The sequence below is a fragment of the Chelonoidis abingdonii genome, chromosome 8, assembly GCF_003597395.2.
Source record: "Chelonoidis abingdonii isolate Lonesome George chromosome 8, CheloAbing_2.0, whole genome shotgun sequence".
NCBI lineage: Eukaryota > Metazoa > Chordata > Testudines > Testudinidae > Chelonoidis > Chelonoidis abingdonii.
In genome coordinates this window covers 44675689-44696333 of record NC_133776.1, presented here as the reverse complement: position 1 = coordinate 44696333, position 20645 = coordinate 44675689, and the positions used below count along the sequence as shown (strand labels likewise).

At 45.8% G+C, this 20645-nt stretch overlaps 1 protein-coding gene and 1 pseudogene across 4 annotated transcripts in view; one reads left to right on the top strand and one right to left on the bottom strand.

The window, feature by feature from the left end:
* The window catches only part of ST6GAL1 (ST6 beta-galactoside alpha-2,6-sialyltransferase 1), a 136764-nt gene that overhangs the window by 46686 nt on the left and 69433 nt on the right, over positions 1-20645 (top strand). Inside the window, exon 1 of one of the 4 annotated variants that reach the window (XM_032798422.2) lies at positions 10706-11031. The exons of 2 other annotated variants lie outside the window; for them this stretch is intronic. The gene's annotated coding sequence lies outside the window, so the exon portion shown is untranslated. Of the gene's footprint in view, positions 1-10705; positions 11032-11552; positions 11836-20645 lie in introns of those variants that run through there. One more of the 4 variants, XM_032798420.2, reaches the window with a different exon arrangement.
* Positions 6867-8519, bottom strand: LOC142047237 (uncharacterized; annotated as a pseudogene).

Here is a 20645-nt window from a genome sequence, read left to right as displayed (position 1 = left end):
GTGAAATTGTGCAGAGCCATCTATTAACTGTGCGTCATATCTCATCTCTTTTCATAAGAGGAAGGCTATGGCTCAGAGCTACTAAAACACAGAGATTTAAGCACAAAAGAGTTTGGAAAAATATTCAGTTAAGGATCTCATTCTGACCTTGATGCTTTCCTAGCAGATCTGCAGCACAGTTAGGGATAAGCAAAAGCACTTCTGCCAGAAGAACTGCACAGACTCAACCTCCCAGTCATCCCATTTTTTAGGTTACGATTGGTTGTTAACACTTCCCCTTCACTTTTGGCAGTGGGATGTCATAGGTTCTGTACCTCTTTTCTAGCACTTCTCTAATAGAGGTGACTCATGCTGTAGAGCAAGTCAAATTCTGCCTCCAGCAAAATGCAGATTCTGAAAGAATTGCACCGGCCTGAGTAAGGGCATTATTTTGGTCATGTGCCAAGGATCTCTTGTGTTCCAGAGTTGAAGTTTTTGTGACAACAGTTGCTCTATTAGCATCTTGTTTTGAGGCTAATTTATGTATAGTTTAGGAAATATATTTATGCAGATAATCATAATATTTAGTTGTGCTTGTATCAACCTTGATAGAGGAAGAGATATGACATGTGATTCAGACCAGCTTTGTCCTCTTTCTCCACTTCTGAGAGACTAGCATGAGCCACACTTTATGATGCTATGTGTAGGCTATATTTTGCTTTTGGGTGCCTGTTGTGCATCCCACTTCCACAGCTTCTGCCACACCATGAACCGTCAGTTCCAACATCAGCCAAAACAGCCAGCACTGCTGGCAGAGAGGGGAGCCAGAAAAATCCACAAAAAGGGCTGCCCACACTAAACTAACAAGCCAAGGGACGTTTTTTGGCTGCAGTCTGATTACAAAATACTGGAAAGGTACACTTCAAAATACAATCACGTTGCAATCAAGTAAGAGGACAACTGTGCTGTAATGTTTCCCTGACATGGTTGTATTTGTCATATACACAAGGTCACTTTAACTGAGGGAAAAGGTGCAGAGTCTTTTTCAAAAAGTCTTCCTGTGGGGGACAGGAGTGGGGGTTTAATGGATTGATCCAAGACTGCTGCTATGGAAGGGGAGGGGCAAACTTTTGTACAACAATAGACACCCTAAATAACCTCATTATCATCTAGAAAGACCCTATTATAGTACATACTTGCAAGGGAATAATTACATTTATTGTTGGAACAGTAAGTAGAATGCCTGGCTCTTCATAGTTAAATACAAGTTCTAATAACCCAGGCACGAGCAAACTATGGCCTGGGGGCTGTATCTGGCCCTTCAGATGTTTTAATCGGGCTCTCAAGCTCCTGCCAAGGAGCGGGGTTTGAGGCTTGCCCCACTCTAGCGCTCCAGCCAGGGAGCAGAACTCTGTTCCAAAAGACGGCACACCAAAACATTTGAAAAAAATCTCCAAGGCCATGATGGACAGAGGCCACAACAGGGACTCAACACAGTGCCACGTGAAACTTAAGGAGCTGAGACAAGCGTACCAGAAAGCCAAAGAATCAAATGCACGCTCCAGGACAGAGCCACAGACATGCTGCTTCTACGCTGAGCTGCGGGTAATTCTAGGGGGGGCCCATCACCACTACCCCACCCCTGTCCGTGGACTCTGATGATGGAGTACTCTCAGTTGCCATGCCTGAGGATTTTGCAGACAGGGAAGATGAGGAGAAGGAGGAGGAGGAAGAGGTTGAGGAGAGCACACACCGCACCATTCTCCCCAACAGCCAGGATCTTTTTCTCACCCTGACTGAAATACCTTCCCAAGGCAGTAACCTAGACCATGAAGCCATAGAAGGGAGCTCTGGTGAGTGTACCTTTGTAAATATAAAACGTGGTTTAAAAGCAAGCGTTTTTTAATGATGAATTTGCCCTGAGGACTTGGGATGCATTTGTGGCCAGTACAGCTACTGGAAAAGTCTGTTAGCGTGTTTGGGGATGGAGCAGAAATCCTCCAGGGACATTTCCATGAAGCTCACCTGGAGATATTCTAAAAGCCTTTGCAGAATGTTTCTGGGGAGAGCAGCCTTATTCTGTCCTCCATGGTAGGACACTTTACCATGCCATGCAAGTAGCAAGTAATCTGGTATCATTGCATGACAAAACCTGGCAGCGTATGGTCCCAGAGTTTGCTGGCATTCAAGCAACATCCGTTCTTTATCTATCTGTGTTATCCTCAGGAGAGTGATATTGTTCATGGTAACCTGGTTGAAATACGGGAATTTAATTAAGGGGACATTCATAGGTGGCCGTTCCTACTGGGCTGTTTGCCTGTGGTTGAAAAGAAATCCTCCCTGGAGTTAGCCAAGCGGTGGGCAGGAGGCATTGGCACTGAGCTGTTTGCATTTGGCTAGCAGAGATCTTCCCTGATACAAGCCACACGGTGCAGTGGCGGGAGGGTTAAAGCGGTCATCCCAGAGAAAAGGATGTGGGGGCAGGTTAGTTTGGTTTCTGCTGCTGCACATTAACATGAAAACTGCAGCCCTAAATGGACAACTCAACGGGCTTTGCTTGGTATGGGAAACGAGAGCGCGGCTGTTATGAAGGTTGCAGAAGCCAAAAGACTATGGCTTACCATGGCCGCCTGCAAGCCAAATTCTGTTGCCTGGCGTATTTGATCTCTAACACCAAAGCCACAGGCACTCGATATAAGATGCAAAAAATGACCTTGTACTGAAATCACATTATGTAATGTGAATAGTGTTGTTCACCGAGAAAGAGTATAACCATTGCTCTGTAAAATGTATCTTTTTAAATACTTCTCTCCCTTTTTTCCCTCCTGCAGCTGCAAATGTTTCAAGCCTGTGTATAGCTTCATGAGCCAGGGCATTAAGGGGTATGCTGGGTCCCCAAGGATAACTATACGCATTTCAACATCTCCAATAGTTATTTTTTGGCCTGGAAGGAAAACCCCTCCTGCGGCCGTTTAAACAGACCAAAGTTCCTGAAGATGTGAGCATCATGAACCTCTCCCAGCCATCCCACGGTGATGTTGGTGAAATGTCCCTTGTGATCCACCAGTGCTTGCAACACCATTGAAAAGTATCCCTTGTGGTTTATGTACTCCCTGGCTTGGTGGTCAGGTGCCAAGATAGGGATATGGGTTCCGTCTATCGCCCCACCACAGTTAGGGAATCCCATTGCAGCAAAGCCGTCAACTATGACCTTCACATTTCCCAGAGTCACTACCCTTAATATCAGCAGATCTTTTATTGAGTGGGCTATTTGGATCACAGCAGCCCCCACAGTAGATTTGCCCACTCCAAATTGATTCCTGACTGACCAGTAATTGTCTGGTGTTGCAAGCTTCCACAGGGCTATCGCCACTCGCTTCTCAACTCTGAGGGCTGCTCTCATCTTGGTATTCTTGCGCTTCAGGACAGGGGAAAGCAAGTTACAAAATTCCATGAAAGTGCCCTTACGCATGCGAAAGTTTTGCAGCCACTGGGGGAAATAGTCCCAGACCTGCAACACTATGCGGTCCCACCAGTGTGTGCTTTTTTCCTGGGCCCAGAATCAGCGTTTCATAGCATGAACCTGCCCCATTAACACCATAATGTTCACATTGCCGGGGCCGATGCTTTGAGAGAATTCTGTGTCCATGTCCTCATCACTCTTGTCACCACGCTGCCATCGCCTCCTCTCCTGGTTTTTCAGCTTCTGGTTCTGCATAAACTGCACGATAATGCATGAGGTGTTTACAGTGCTCATAACTGCTGCAGTGAGCTGAACGGGCTTCATGCTTGCCGTTCTATGGCGTCTGCTCAGGTAATCCAGGGAAAAGGGCACAAAATGATTGTCTGCCGTTGCTTTCACAGAGGGAGGGTTGACTGATGACATTTACCCATAAACACCCATGACAAATTTTTGGCCCCATCAGGCATTGGGAGCTCAACCCAGAATTCCAATGGGCAGCGGAGACTGTGGGAACTGTGGGATAGCTACCACAGTGCAACGCTCTGAAAGTCAACGCTTGCCATGGTACAATGGATGCACATTGCCGAATTAATGTGCTTAGTGTGAACGCATGCACTCGACTTTATACAATCTGTTCCCAAAATTCGACTTTTGTAAAATCGGAATAATTTTGTAGTGTAGACAGACCCTTAGTGTAGAACTTAGGGTATGTCTACAGTACGAAATAAATTTGAATTTATAGAAGTCGGTTTTTCAGAAATCATTTTTATACAGTAGACTGTGTGTGTCTCCACAAAAAATGCTCTAAATGCATTAAGTCGGTGGACTGCGTCCACAGTACCGAGGCTAGCATCGACTTCTGGAGAGTTGCACTGTGGGTAGTTGTGAGTAGCTATTCCACAGTTCCCGCAGCCCGCTGGGATTCTGGGTTCAGATCCCAATGCCTTATGGGGCAAAAACAGTGTCACAGGTGGTTCTGGGTAAATGTTGTCAGGCCCTCATCTCCCTCCCTCTGTGAAAGCAATGGCAGACAATGGTTTTGAGCCTTTTTTCCTGGGTTACCTGTGCAGACGCCATACAACGGCAAGCATGGAACCCGCACAGCAGACAGTCACCATAACTCTCCTGGGTGCTGGGAGATATGGGACTGCATTACTACACAGCAGCAGCTCATTGCCTTTTGGCAGCAGACAGTACATTATTACTAGTAGCCATTGTCGCCATATTCCTGGGTGCTCTTTTAACCAACCTCGGTGAGGGGCATCTGGGCAAATGGCAGACATGGGACTGCATTGCTACACAGCAGCAGCTCCTTACCTTTTGGCAGCAGATGGTGTGTTATGACTAGTAGTCATCATCGTCATATTCCTGGGTGCTCTTTTAATCGACCTTGGTGAGGTCAGTCACAGGCGCCTGGGCAGACTCCTTCTGCCGAGCACCCAGGAGACAACAATGGCTAGGAGTCGTAATGCAGCATCTTCTGCCGAGCACCCAGGAGCTGACAATGGCTAGCAGTCAAACTGCAACATCTGCTGCCACCCTAAAGATGTAAAAGAGAGATGGAGTGGATCAAAATAAGAACCTGATTTGTTTTGTATTCATTTGCTTCCTCCCACCCTCTGTGAAATCAACAGCCTGCTAAACCCAGGTTTTGAGTTTGATTCTTGAGGGGGCCATTCTGTGTATGACAGTTGTTTATGTTTCTCCTTGATGCAAAGCCACCCGCTTTGTGGACTATAATTCCCTGTAAGCAATGATGTCAGTCGCCCCTCCCTCCGTCAGAGAAGACAATCGTTTTGCGCCTTTTTTCAGCCCAGATGCCATAGCACTGGGATCATGGAGCCCATTGAGATCACCGCAGCAATTATGAGCACTGTAAACACTACGCACAGTATCCTGGAGTATATGCAGAACCAGAACCTGCCAAAGGAAAACCAGGTGAGGAGGCGATGGCACCACTCTGATGAGACTGATGAAGACATGGACATGGACATAGACTTCTCACAAAGTATGGGCCCTGGCAATGTGCACATCATGGTGTTAATAGGGCAGGTTCATGCTGTGGAACGCTGATTCTGGGCCCAGGAAAAAAGCACACACTGGTGGGACCGCATAGTGTTGCAGGTCCGGGAAGATTCCCCCCAGTGGCTGTGAAAATTTCGCATGCATAAGGGCACTTTCATGGAACTTTGTGACTTGCTTTCCCCTGCCCTGAAGCGCAAGAATATCAAGATGAGAGCAGCCCTCAGAGTTGAGAAGCGAGTGGCGATAGCCCTGTGGATGCTTACAACGCCAGACAACTACCGGTCAGTCGGGCATCAATTTGGAGTGGGCAAATCTACTGTGGGGGCTGCTGTGATCCAAGTAGCCTACGCAATAGAAGATCTGCTGATATTAAGGGTAGTGACTCTGGGAAATGTGCAGTTCATAGTCCATGGCTTTGCTGCAATGGGATTCCCTAACTGTGGTGGGGCGACAGACGGAACCCACATCCCTATCTTGGCTCCGGAGCACCAAGCCAGGGAGTACATAAACCAAAAGGGGTACTTTTCAATGGTGTTGCAAGCACTGGTGGATCACAAGGGATGTTTCACCAACATCAATGTGGGATGGCCTGGAAAGGTACATGACACTCGTGTCTTCAGGAACTCTGGTCTGTTTCAAAAGCTGCAGGAAAGGACTTTCTTCCAAGACCAGAAAATAACCATTGGGAATATTCAAATACTTATAATTATCCTTGGGGACCCATCCTACCCCTTAATACCATGGCTCATGAAGCCACATACAGGCAGCCTGGACAGTAGTCAGGAGTTGTTCAGCTATAGGCTGAGCAAGTGCAGAATGGTGGTAGAATGTGCATTTGGACATTTAAAAGCGCACTGGTGCAGTTTATTAACTCACTCAGACCTCAGTGAAACCAATATTCCCATTGTTATTATTGCTTGCTGTGTGCTCCACAATATCTGTGAGAGTACCAGGAAGATGTTTATGGCAGGGTGGGAGGTTGAGGAAAATCACCTGGCCACTGATTTCGTGCAGCCAGACACCAGGGTGGTTAGAAGAGCACAGCAGGATGCGCTGTGTATCAGAGAAGCCAGACACCAGGGTGGTTAGAAGAGCACAGCAGGATGCGCTGTGTATCAGAGAAGCCAGACACCAGGGTGGTTAGAAGAGCACAGCAGGATGCGCTGTGTATCAGAGAAGCTTTGAAAACCAGTTTCATGAATGGCCAGCCATGGTGTGAAAGTTCTGTTTGTTTCTCGATGATGAACACTCCCACCCCCCATGGTTCACTCTTCTTTCCTGTAAGCTAAACACCTTCCTCTCCCACCTTCGATCACTGCTTGCAGAGACAATAAAGTCATTGTTTATTAATTCATCACACAAATAGGGGGATAACTGCCAAGATAGCCTGGGAGGGGTGGGGTCGGAGGAAAGCACAAGGTGGGGTGGGGGAGGAGGGAAGGACAAGGCCACACCGCACTTTAAAGCTTAAACTTAAAAACTTTAAAACTTATTGAAGGCCAGACTTCTGTTGCTTGGACAATCCTCTGGGGTGGAGTGGCTGGGTGACCGGAGGGGCCCCCACCACGTTCTTGGGCGTCTGGGTGAGGACGCTATGGAACTTGGGGAGGAGGGTGGTTGGTTACACAGGGGCTGTAGCTGCAGTCTGTGCTCCTGCTGCCTTTCCTGCAGCTCAACCATACGCTGGAGCATATCAGTTTGATGCTCCAGCAGTCGGAGCATCGACTCTTGCCTTCTGTCAGCAAGCTCACACCACCTACCCTCTTCAGCCCGCCAGCTCTCCGCACGTTCCTGTTGTGCTTTCCTGCACTCTGACATCGTCTGCCTCCACGCATTCTGGTGTGCTCTGTCAGTCTGGGAGGCTAGCGTCAGTAGCTCTGAGAACATCTCATCCCGAGTGCATTTTTTTCACCTTTTAATCTTCACTAGACTCTGTGAAGGAGAAACATTTGCAGCTGCTGGGGGAAAAGGGAGATTGGTGGTGAAAAAGACACATTTTAGAGAACAATAGGATCACTCTTTCCTGCTAAATCTTGCTGTTCACATTACACAGCACATGTGCTTTCGTTACAAGTTAGCATTCTGCATTTAATTATATTGAGGGCCTGCCGGTGTGGTGTGAGAGATCACTCCCACAGTGCCAGGCAACAGAATTCGGCTTGCAGGCAGCCATGGTAAGCCACAGTCTTTTGGCTCTTTAACTTTCATAACATGGGGGATTGGTTTCAAACATCATTTCCCATACCAAGCGGCCGTTGGGTTGGCCATTTAAAATGGGTTTGCAATTTAAAAGAAGGGGCTGCGGTTTGCAGGTTCCATGCAGCACAAACCCAAATAACCCCCTGCACCACCACTCTATTCTCTGGTGTGAGCACTTCATCCCTCCCCGCACCACGTAGCTAACGGCGGGGAACATTTCTGTTCAGCCACAGGCAAACAGCCCAGCAGGAATGGGCACCTTTGAATGTCCCCTTAATAAAAGCACCCTATTTCAACCTGGTGACCATGAATTATATTACTTCCTTAACACAGAGATAAGGAATGGATGTTGTCTGAATGCCAGTAAACACTGGGATTTCCGCTCCATCCCCATATGTTAACAGACTTTTGCAGTAGCTGTACTGGTCGGGAATTCCAGGGCAGATTAATCATTAAACCTGCTTGCCTTTAAACCATGTGTAATATTTACAAAGGTACACTCACCAGAGGGCCCTTCCCCGCCTACAGGGTCTGTGAGCATGCCTTGGATGAGCTTGGTGGGGACTGGCTCCAGGTCCAGGATGAGAAAAATATCTTGGTTGTTGGGGAAACCGGTTTCTTCGCTTCCTTGCTTAAATCTCTTCATCATCATCTTCCTTGTCCCCAAAACCCGCTTCCTTGTTACATGATTTTCTATTGATGGAGTCAAAGCACAGGTTGGAGTAGTGCTGGCTGCATCCCCTAGAAAGGCATGCAGCTCAGAGTAGAAGCGGCATGTCTGTGACTCTTCCCTAGACCTTCTGTTTGCCTCTCTGGTTTTGTGGTAGGTTTGCCTTAGCTCCTTAATTTTCATGTGGAACTGCTATGCGTCCCTGTTATGGCCTCTGTCCTTCATGCCCTTTGACACCTTTTCAGATAGCTAAGGTTTAATGTTTCTTTTACCTGTAAAGGGTTAACAAAGGGAACCAAACACCTGACCAGAGGACCAATCAGGAAACAAGAGTTTTCAATTCTCAAGGGGGGGAAGTTTTGGGTGTGTGTTCTTTGTCTCGTCTCTGTTGCTCTCTCGGCTCTGAGAGTGATCTCTCTATCTCCAGGCTTTCTAATCTTCTGTTTCCAAGTTGTAAGTACAAAGGTAGAAAGACAGTAGGCTTATACTGTTTTTATATTTACATGTGTGTAGTTTGCTGGAATGTTTTAAATTGTATTTCTTTTTGGATAAGGCTGTTTATTCATTTTTTTCTTTTAAGCCAATAACCCTGTATATTGTCACCTTGATACAGAGACCATTTTTATGTCTTTTTCTTTCTTTTTATATAAAGCTTTCTTTTTAAAACCTGTTGGATTTTTTCCTAGTTGGGGCTCAAGGGGATTGAGTCTGCAGCTCACCAGGGAATTGGTGGGAGGAAGAAGACAGGGGGGAAGAGAAAATCTCTTTGTGTTAGAGTTACAAAGCTTGCATTTGCAGGGACTCTGAGGGAGGGTGAGAGAAACCTGATCTCTCTGGTTTGCGTTTCAAGGAATTGAAAAAGGGTGATCTTCCAGGGTCATCCAGGGAGGGGGTTATTTCCCTTTGTTGTGAGACTCAGGGCATCTGAGTCTTGGGGTCCCCCAGGGAAGGCTTTGGGGAGACTAGAGTGAGCCAGGCACTGGAATTCCTGGCTGGTGGCAGTGCTATCGGATCTAAGCTGGTAATTAAGCTTGGAGGTTTCATGCAGGCACCCACATCTTGGACGCTAAGGTTCAGAATTGGGACTTATGCTTTATGAGATTCCTGTTATGGCCTCTGTCCTTCATGCCCTTTGACACTTTTTCTAATGTTTTGGCATTTCGTTTACTGGAACGGAGTTCAGCTAGCACGGATTTGTCTCCCCATATGGCGAGCAGATCCCATACCTTCTGTCTGGTCCATGCCGGAGCTCTTTTGCGATCCTGGGACTCCATCGTGGTTACCTGTGCTGATGAGATCTGCACTCACCAGCACCTTGCCACGCTGGCCAAACAGGAAATGAGATTCAAAAGTTCGTGGGCCTTTTCCTGTCTACCTGGCCAGTGCATCTGAATTGAGAGCGCTGTCCAGAGCAGTCACAATGGAGCACTCTGGGATAGCTCCCGGAGGCCAATATCATCGAATTGCGCCCACACTACCCCAGATTTGACCCAGCAAAGCCGATTTCAGTGCTAATCCCCTCGTTGGAGGTGCAGTAATTGATTTAAAGAGCCTTTTCAGTCGAAAAAAAGGGCTTCGTTGTGTGGGCGGGTCCAGGCTTAATCAAGGTAACGCTGCTAAATTCGACCTAAAGTCATAGTGTAGACCAGGCCTTACAGAGTTAGGTCGACGTATGTCACTTTATATTGAACTAATTCTGTAGTGTAGACCAGAGCTTTCATTATCAATAACAATCCAGTTCATAGCATGAGTACACTCCCTGCTCCCCAAGCAGGGAACAGAACAGTGGGTTTTCTGTTCCCTTTCTGTAGCTATAGTTGATACAAAAGTCTGAGGGACAAGTATGAATTTTAAAAAATATTCTCTCAGTGCAATTCCATGTGTATCTTGCCTTCCAACTGAGAACAGTGATTCATAAAAAGTAGTGCAAGTCTGCTATTTGTTTCAATGCATTGTACTGAAAGTACTATTTCAGTACTTTGCACATGATAAAGCTTCTTTCATGCAAGGCTTGGAAGGTACATTTGTAACAAAAGCATTATCAGTCCTCCAATGTCGCCCCCTCCCCCTTGCATCTCGTGTAGTCATTACACTTCTGCGGAGTAAAATGCTGCCATTGTGACACCCACCTGGAGTAAATGACAAAGACTGCAAGGGCCAGGGCAGTGGAGAATGAGCCCCCAGACCCCGAACAGTCCGGGCGGAGGAGGGGGGAACGATGAGAGCGTGGCTGGAGCGGTTTATGTTAGCGCTGAAAGGGAAGTTGAGGGAGATCTGTTTCATTCAAGGCTCCTCAGTACACTCTGAGCTCTTATTAGCAGCTTTTAGTCTTCATCGCCTTCTTTCACTACCATGGACTCTCGGACACACACAAACCCTCCCCGTGTTATTGGCACAGGAATCTTGGCAGCCAAGGGCGGTTCTAGCTCTTTTGCTACCCCACGCAGGGCAGCCTTGGCCGAGCCCCTGCGGGAGGTCCGCCGGTCCCGAGGCTTCGGTGCGCGGAAGGCTGGAGCCGCCGCTGTTTGCAGCCCTCCTCCCCCTGGTTTCCGCTATGCCGGGGGAGCGGATCCGCACCACGCTGCTGGCCTTGTGCTCCCAGCCTGTGCCTACCGGCTGGGCAGTCTTGCGGGGAGAGCCCAGAGCAGGGGATGGGGCAGGAGGAGCCGGAGCCCCACCGCACAGCACTGAGGCGGTAGGTCAGGACTCAGGCTGCAGCTGGGCGGTGGAATTCCGGCGGGGCAGGCGGCGCTGGGCTCCCGTGCGGGGGGTCGGAACGAGCAGCACACTCCGGCGGCCAGGCGCGCGGACTCCCCTCCTCCGCCCGCGCCCCGCTCTAGGCGCGCTGTGTGCAGCGCTCAGACAAAGGCTGCAGAGCCCCGCGGCTCGTCTCTCCGCGCGCGCATTGGCCGGGCAGTGGGGGTGGGGGGGTGCTCGGCGGCTGGCTGGGCGCTGGCTCCCTGGCGTCGTTGGGACTCGCTCTGATTTCGGCGACCGGCCCACGGGGGCGGGGAGGGACACACGTGGGGTCTCTGCCGCCGCCCGCCCCCTGCTGGGGGCCGTCGTGCATCTCCGCACGGGGAGGGGGGGAGCCGGGGCTGCAGGGAGGGCAGCGCCCGGGAGCGGCCGCGGAGCGGGGGAACCGGGGATCCCGGCCACCCTGGCTCGTGGGGAGGGGGCAGCGGTGGGGCACCTCTCTCCGCACCAGGGAGGCTGGGCGCCGGCTCTCTTCCCCCCCGGGATTCGCGGGGCTGCTGTACGGCAACCTGGCCTCCGAGTTTCGCATAACATTCTCCCCATCCTCCTCCCCCTGGGCCGGGCTGTCGGCTTGGGGATGATCTCGTCTCCTCTCCCGGGCCCCCCACCCCTCGCTGGCAAGCAACCGGCGAGGACTGTGGCTTGTGAATAGCTGCGAAGTGGCCGGGCGGTAACAAAGGGACCCTGGCGACCAGCGGCTGAGCTGCCCAGGCCGTGCTTAGCGCAGCAGCTGCAACCCCAAGTGAGTAGCACTAGCAACTTCTGGGTCTGCTGCAGGCGTGTGGTTGGCACACCCGAGGGAACCCGACCTGGACTCGGGGGTATTGGGGCTGGGAAGAGAGTGGGCACTTCTCTGGGCACAACGCTGAGTCTGATTCTGAGCTGTTTCCTCTCTGCAGAGGTGGAGGGCGGGCACTGAAATTGCTAGGAGATTTTTTTTTTAAGCAAACATTTAATTGCACTTCAGGTTCAACCCTGGGTACTGCGTTGCTCTCTCCCCCATCCCCAAATGCTCATGCAGTTCCCTAGGGAGAGAAATCCTAGTTGTTATCAAGTACTTTTTAAAAAAAATGTTTCTATAAATAAATTAAATAAGTCCATTCTATCAGAGTTGGGCTGCAACAGAGTCTAAAAAAGGAATGATTAATCACCTGTTGCTTCTCCAAAAAACCAGCAGTTATTATCCGTGTAGATTTTAGTGGCAGAAGTCTGCGCTTTTTAAAAATAATGCAATTCTTTTATTTTTTAAAGATGAAAAATTAAAAAAAACAAAAGAAACAGAAGATGCCCTTTGTTGTATAGTTGCAAGTTTCCACTTGGAAACTAATAAAGGGCTAACTGTAGATAATCTTCAAGAGTTGAGATAGACATTTCAATTTGCACATCCAAAGAAAGTGGCTTCTTCTGAATTTTTGCAGGGAAAGCTGGATCTTTGTGGTACGTACGTTGTTTGATTTTGACTCCTTAAACTTTGCTCAAAACACTTCCTAAATAAAGAGGTTTGGTATTTATCTGTGGGTCCTTTCTTGTATGCTAACACCTGTTCCTGTTGCAAAAACTCTTGTGAAATTTGATGTGCTGAATAAGTTGACAAATGTTGACCATCAGTTTAATATGTAGAAAGAGCAGCCCACTGAGATAATGTAACAATCAATACTGCATTTCTATAAGCTCCATGTAATTTTCTCCTTTTGAATATAAATGTTCTCTCTCTCTCCCTCTCTGAAGAACATTTTAATGGTTATGTACTGCTGTTAGTACTGGAGTAGTTTCCTTTTAAAAATATGCTCTGTGTGTGTGTTACTTTAAAGAAGACCAATAGGGCTTCTAATTTTCATATTGCATGCATTGCTAGCAGGTCTCAACTACCAAGCTTGTACATACAGTTTTGGATTTTGTTTGCAGATTTCATGTTAATAGAATGCTACTTACAAATACTTCACTTCACAAGTATACTCCGGATATTTTGTTTTGAAACTGACAGATTGAACATTTGATGTTGCCAGACAGCAGGTGGACTGAATTTTTAAATTTGTTGAACTTGAGGGTTTAAATACACTACTGCTTGTAGATCTTTGAAAGTATTCACCTCTGGACCAAATTCTTCCATTGTTGGTTAAGCAAAAGTCCCATGGGCTTTCTGATCAAGTGAGGAGCACAGACTTTGGCCCTGGTTTAAATTGCTGCCATAACATTAATGAAAAGAAACTGTACTCTATAATGTGAAGGTGATGATGTTGTTTTGATGGCAAAAGTCACCAGAAGAACCTGTGTGACTGTACTAGACAGAGATGGTAGTCTGATCTTGAAGTGTTCTATCTCAGTTTCAGAAAAGAATATTTTCAATTAATTTTATATATTAAATTTTCTCTATCTCCCCCCCCCCCTTTGTAAAAGCATAAACATGAAGGGGCAGAATGTCAGCTTGTAAATGAAGCTATGCTTATATATTCCTGTGGCTTTGCTACCTCTTTCTTGCCCTCCCCCCATCTTCTGTATATGCCCATTTGTAATGTTCCACCCTTCGCATCACTACCACAACCTCTAACACTACCTTTTTTAGTCTTCTTTTTGAATTATTTTTGGGAGAGCAACAGAAGGGGAGGATTGGGGGCCTCTGGCAGTACCATATGTTGAGTCCATTTCCCCCTGATGTTGAATGGAGCCCAAACTGGTAATTGCCACAACCTGCCAAAACATCTTTGCACACAGGTCTCATCTATTGATGTCAATACTACTCTGGGAATAGGGTTTTAGTTAGGTGCTGCAGAACCAGTAGAGGAAGGATTAACCTGTGTTGCTCTTTATTTTTGCATTTAGCAAAGGAGCAGATAATCTAGGATTTTTCCACCCTCCAGTATTATAGTGGTATTAAAGAAGGTCAAATGAGGGGCCTGGAAGTTTCCTGGAAATGTGTTTGTTCTTTGTTCTCTTCCACACCTTCCTAGAAGCACAATTTGTTTTCAGATGAAGCCACTCGTTTGAGTTAATTATGTATTTGATTATTTAATTCCTAATATAGTTCAATTTGCAGTAGCCTGTAGATACTTCATTGTTAGACAATTTTTTTTATATGTTTATTTTAAAAATCAGACTAGAGTTAGGAGAAACATTGGTTTACCCATTCAAAACATTTAAAAAAAAATCTTCTCCATTCTTTGTAACTTTTTGGGGCGAGCCAAATCCAGTTCACATTACTCACATACCTATTTTAAGGGAAGTCACAACAGAATACAAATAAGGAAAATGAAAGATGAATTAGTGGTTTCATTAGAAGGAGTGTTTTTGATAATCTCACATAACTGTTCACTGTAAACTGATATAATCACTGCTAGCATTAAAAACAAAACATCTGATAGGGACAAGTGTCAGAAAAATCCCATAGCTGTTGACCATAATAGACTAAAGATTGTTTCTAAGCTCTGGGTGAAAAAGAGGATTTCAAAAGGTCTTATTGTTAAATGTTGTGAAAAGCCTTCTTGCCTGTTGAAATAAGATTTTCCAGCATCAGGTGCAAGCCCTCCATTTTATAAGTATCCTTGCATAAACTGTGTATTTTCATAATTTAAGACACATTTAAGCAGCAGCTTAAATCTTTGCTTGTTTAAATAATTCAGCAACATGTCATCTTGTCCAAAAATAGCAGTGGAGTTTCATCGGCATTACTCAAGGGTAGAAGATGCAGATTACAGAAAATGAGTTCGGATAGCTGAAAAATAGATATAACTTCTAGTGCACATATTACTTTTCTGTTCTTACACATGTGTTACACTCATGGCTGAAAGAGGGTTAAATAATGTGAGTTACTCACTCTCTTATCTGTGCTGTAATGCGCATATCACAAGCCAGTTTACAAAAAGATTGCATCCAACTTTCCCATTTTGCTGGACCTGCACTAAATATTTGGGAGTATTATGCACTACACCTGATAAACTCTCTAGATTCCCCTCAAACATTTTCCTTTTGCTTAGCACAGTAGAAGAGGATGTTAGTCAATGAAAGGAATCCCTCATAAATTGAGCAGGAAGCATGGATATTGATGATTTTACACAATTATTATATAATTATTATTTTTCAAAAATATAGTTTTTTTTTTCTGTCCCTAACACTTTTTGCCGCCCCCTTCCACATTTTTCAGATTATTATCTAACTTTGTACAGGGTAGGCCCAAGGCTAAGTGAAAATTATTACAGTGGAGCAAATGGAAAGAGAGACTGGCTATTTCCAGTGTACAAGCTTAACTAGGAAGGGGGACATCTAAGTATGGTGACCATATTTTCTCCAAAGGCTAGGGGAGCAAGGGGGCCTTGGGCCTGCCCCCCAAATCCTCCATGCCTCTTGCCCGTGGGGCTGGCCCAAGGCCCCCTTGCTCCCCTAGCCCTCCCATGCACAGAGCTGGCCCAAGCTCGCCAACACCTGCCTGCGTGGGTCTGGCCCGACCCCCTTTCGTTCCCCTTGCCCACAGGGCTGGCTCAGCCTGAGCTGCTCTCCTGAGCCCTCCCTCCAATGCAGAGCTGATGTTGCTGCTTGAACCCCACTTTTTTGGGAAAACTGTGCATTTGTCCAGTTTGCTCTTTTTCAGCTGATCAGTTGGCAAGAACAAATGGGACAAATGCCCAGTGTGATGGGTTCCCCCTGGAGTGCCACCTGGAACTGGGGTAGTACTGAGCCCCCTGACCCACCAGCCTGGGCTTCTTTTACACTGTATGCTGTACAGCCTTCACTTTACCAGCACACATACAGGTAAGGACACATACAGATGCTGTGATCAGCTCAGTATGGGGAGGCACAGCTAGGGCACCTCCCAGTTCCTAAGGCACGCATCACTCCTCTGGAGTGTAAACCCAAAATTATACCATCTTGCACTGCAAGTTTAAGTTTATTAACCACAAAAGATAGATTTTAAGGATTATAGGAGATGGCAAATGCATCAAAGCAGATTATCTAGCAAATAAAACACGCAAACTAAGCTTAATATACTACATAGATCAGATATGAATGGCAAATTCTCACTCAAAATATGATGCAAGCAGGCTGCAGGCTCTTAAGGGGCAGGTTGCACTAACTTACAGCTTGGAATCCCCAGGTGTTTCATTCACAGGCTAAAAAAATCCCTTTAACCTGGGTCCAGCACTTCCCCCCAGTTCAGTCTTTGTTCCTCAGTTGTTTCCAGGAGTCTCTTTGGGTGGGGAATCAGTGAAGAATCCTAATGATGTCACTCCCCTGCCTTATATAGCTTTTGCATATGATGGGAACCCTTTGTTTCAAAGCTTGGTTCCCATGCCAGTCAGTGGAAAAACACTGGTATTCCAAGATGGAGACCTAGTCACATGTGCCTGTAGTGTCCTGGCAGCCATGAGTCAGAGGCTTTTTGTAGCATCCTCAGGAGCCCCCGGCCCCCTGGGAGATAAAACTTCTTCTAAGGTCTATTTTATTCTCTAATGGCCCTTTAACTTGAAGTTTCCTTCCCCAGCCAGCCATCTAGACTGAGTACATTCTACCTAGTAGGTGTTCCCCAGGTATAAACTGATTTATAGTACGGATATATAGTCAATATTTTTAACTTCAGATACAAAAATGATACATGCATATAAGTAGGACAGTCATATTCAGTAAATCATAACCTTTCCAATGATACCTCAAATGACTTATCTTGCATTAGGTACATTATGATTATGTCATATTCATGTAATAATATCTCTGAAGAATAGGGGGTGCAATGTCACACCCAGTTTTGCCAAAAAAGTCAGAACAGCCAGGACAGGGCTTAAAAAGAGGACTGTGCTGGCCAAAATGGGATGTATGGTAACCCTACCTCTAAGGGTATTTCTACACTACAGCTTATGTCTGCAGCACTTATGTTGCTCAGGAGTATGAGTAAACCAAGCTTCCGAGTTACATAAGTTACACTGACATAAGTGCCGGTGTGGACAGCGCTATGTTGGTGGGAGAACTTCTCCTGCCGACATAGCTTCTGCTTCTCGCAGAGGGGATTTATTATGCCCATGGAAGAGCTCTCTCCCATTGGCATAGAGCCTCTTTACCCGATACGCTGAGCACTGTATGTGTAGACATGCCTAAAATGTGGTTGGGGCTTAATTCCTTTAACTGCTACTGGGTCCCAGTGGATTGAGATTCATCTGTTCTAGACCAGGAAGAAATAAAACACCATACTTACAGTGCTACAGCAGTTCTTAATACAGTAGCCTTTTGCAGAAACTATAGTATTTCCAAGGTCTTAAATAACAGAGGTAAGGAATTCTTAAAGACATGGGGTCATTTTATGTCCTCCCAAGGAAATACTTGGGAGAATGGCCCATGAAATTCTTCAGAAGTGAGCTTCTTTTTCCCTCAGAAGCAGGAGGGTTTATGAGACTGTGGAGTGGGTTTTTATCTCCTTACCCTGCAGACTTTGGGAATAAACAGAAAAGGGAAGCTCCAGTCTTGGAGGAGCAGCCGTCTGCTATTCTCCTGGGTTCTTCTCCTCACTGGCAACCAGCTGCTTGGCTCATCAGAAGCTGCTGCTTTGCGGGAGACTCATGTGCTGAGCCTAAGTTAAATAACCTATTTTCTTTTATTTATGTAGCACTCCCAAAGTGTTGGCAGGAACATATCCTTGGCCTGTGGAGGCCAGCATGTTGCAGAAAATGGCAGTTTCCTGGCATCAGCCCCTCATAGCCCTGAAAATCTGGGGTGGACTAACCAAGAAGAACTCCAACAGAGAGGCTTCTTGGGGGGTCCCAGAGGAAGGGACAGTGTCACAGAAATGGTGCTCCCCTATTTTGTGTCTCCCAAACTAGATCTGTCCACTCTGACTCTTCTCGCCTTATGGAAGTGGAGGAGATAACCAGAGCCATATTTTTGTGTATCTTCACGGTACCTCCTTTCTAACAGACAAAATACCCCACTCTTACTAAGGAAAGAATTCAGTTTCAGGCAGTGGACACAAGGGATTGAGGCTTTTATTTACAAGCCTTTATGACACATTGTTCCCACTAGGTACCTCTCTGGCTAAATAGGAAAGTGAGTTTAAAATTGTTCTTTTGACTAAGAAGAGCCATTCTCTCTTTGGACATGTACCAAATTCCCTGTAATGTCTGTTAGGAACTCTCAGACATCACCTAACGTTTTCTTGAGTTGGCCTTGTGTTCCTATAAGACAGAAAGTCCTGTGCAACCAAAGTTTGTGACAAGGCTGTGGCAACAAGGACGCTTTGTATAATAATGAGGTTACTGTTTCTTTGGAAACTTGTTTTAACTTGGTTAAGTCAAACCTTGGAACAGTGCATTGATTTAATCCTGGCTTTGTTTACTGAGATTTGAAGTTGTATCGGGACAAATGATAGAAATGCCTGAATTTTAGCAAAGTGCTTGTAGCTGTTACTGACTGAATCGCATGATGTAATTTGGAAATGTGTGTGAGGAAAGTAGGGTTCCCAATGTGAGACAGAGATGGATTACGTCTGGTCATTGACAAAGTGCAGATTTATGAGATCTGGTATTGCTTAACCTCCATCCACATATAAGTCTTCATCACCAAGCGTGTATTTAAAAGTTGTGTCACTTGACTGGCATCATTTAGCTCCAATGCCAGTAGTAAAGGGTATGTGATTGTTTCTGAACTTGCCTTTTATGTAAATTCAGATGTGCCAGTTTAAAAACTAGAATGTGAAAGAGATGGTGTTAAGAAGCCAAAATTTTCTTTGACTTCAAGGCCAAAAGGGATCATTGATCAAATAGTCTGATCTCTTGCATAACACAGACTGTAGAATTCACCAGTGATTCATGTGTGTAGCCCATCAAATTTCAGGTGAACTAGAATGTCTTTCAGAAGGACATTGATTTAAGGACTCTAAGAAGTAATCAAGAGTCCACTACTTCCTATGATAATCTGTTCCAGTGGTTTATTGTGCTCACTATTAAAAATGCACATCTTATTTAGTTTGAAACTTGTTGACTTCAACTTCTAGTCTTTGGCTCTTGTAACATCTTTGTCTGCTGGATTAAAAAGCATCACATCTTCTTCCCCTGTAGGTAATTACAGATTGTGATCAAGGCATCTCTTAACTTTCTCGTTAGCACCTTTTGGCTTTCATTGTAAGATGTGATTTCCAGACCTCAAGCCATTCTCATTGCCCTTCTCTGAACCTACTTCTCTCAATATTTCACTTTGGAAACTCTGTGATTCTGTGTCTCTTTAAACTGGTTATTTAAAGCTGTTTTTCTTAAGATGAAACACTACACATTTCAACACTCAATAACAAACCATCGGTGTAAACAGCACCATCTTCCAGTGCCGTGCAAAGGACAGCAGCTGGATGAAGAGAAGTAGGCCAAAGCTCAAGAGAGGCAAGGTAGAGGTGATACTGATAGAAAGCACGTTGAGGAACTCTCCTCTGTTGAGGGCACCTGTTCATTGGTTGTAATGTTGCTTACTTTTGGATTTTTCAATGCTATTCAGTATGCAAGTATCCAAGGTCCTTTGCTTGATATTCGTTGGATTGAGCACCCCATTGGGTTGGGTCAGCTGAGACATACGGGAATACATGTGAGCACTGGAGATAGTCAGAACTTCAGTGGGAGCTGGACCTAGACTAAGGAATTCACTCCTACAAGAAATAAAAATGTCACTGACTTCAGTGGAACCTAATGCAATCCCAGTTTCTTCATAGTTTTCCTTATTGGCCCATCTGTGAATCTCATGTGCACAAGCTTACATGTGCATGCACAGTCACCCATCTGAGTGTGTGTGCGTATATATATATTAAGTATCAGAGGGGTAGCCGTGTTAGTCTGGATCTGTAAAAGCAGCAGAGAATCCTGTGGCACCTTACAGACTAACAGACGTTTTGGAGCGTGAGCTTTCATGGGTGAATACCCACTTCGTCAGATGCAGGTAGTGGAAATTTCCAGGGGCAGGTATATATATGCTAGCAAGCAAGCTAGAGATAACAAGGTTAGTTCAATCAGGGAGGATGAGGCCCTGTTCTAGCAGTAGAGGTGTGAAAACTAAGGGAGGAGAAACTGGTTCTGTAATTGGCAAGCCATTCACAGTATTTGTTTATGTGTAAATAATACTGAAAAAAGTCCACTACCTATCCAAAATTTTCCCCACAGCTGGCAAAGCAAGAGTTTATTTTTGTATTTGTTTTTCTTAGCTACTTAGGCAGGGCTTTAGGATACCATTGCAAAGAAAGCTATATAAGTACGTAGATAGCTATACAGACAGCTGTCTCCACTTGTTTATAGCAGCAATAAATGTGTGGACACTCTCCTAATGTTACTAACCCCACAAGATGTTAACTTCAGAGCTGAGTTGGGACCATTTAAAAGCTAACTGTATGAGGATCTAAGTATCTTAATACCATCTCCGTATGCTTTTATTGTCTTCCCTCAGGATAGGCTGTTAGCCTAATTCAGAGCAGAATGGACTTTGTTATGCTGCCCCAGTGAAAGGAGATTAGGTGGTTTCTGCCCCTTCATTCTTAGAATTTTTACCTTTTAATGTCTCACTCTCCTGTAGAAAGTGCAATGGAGAATGGGCTGTTGGCTA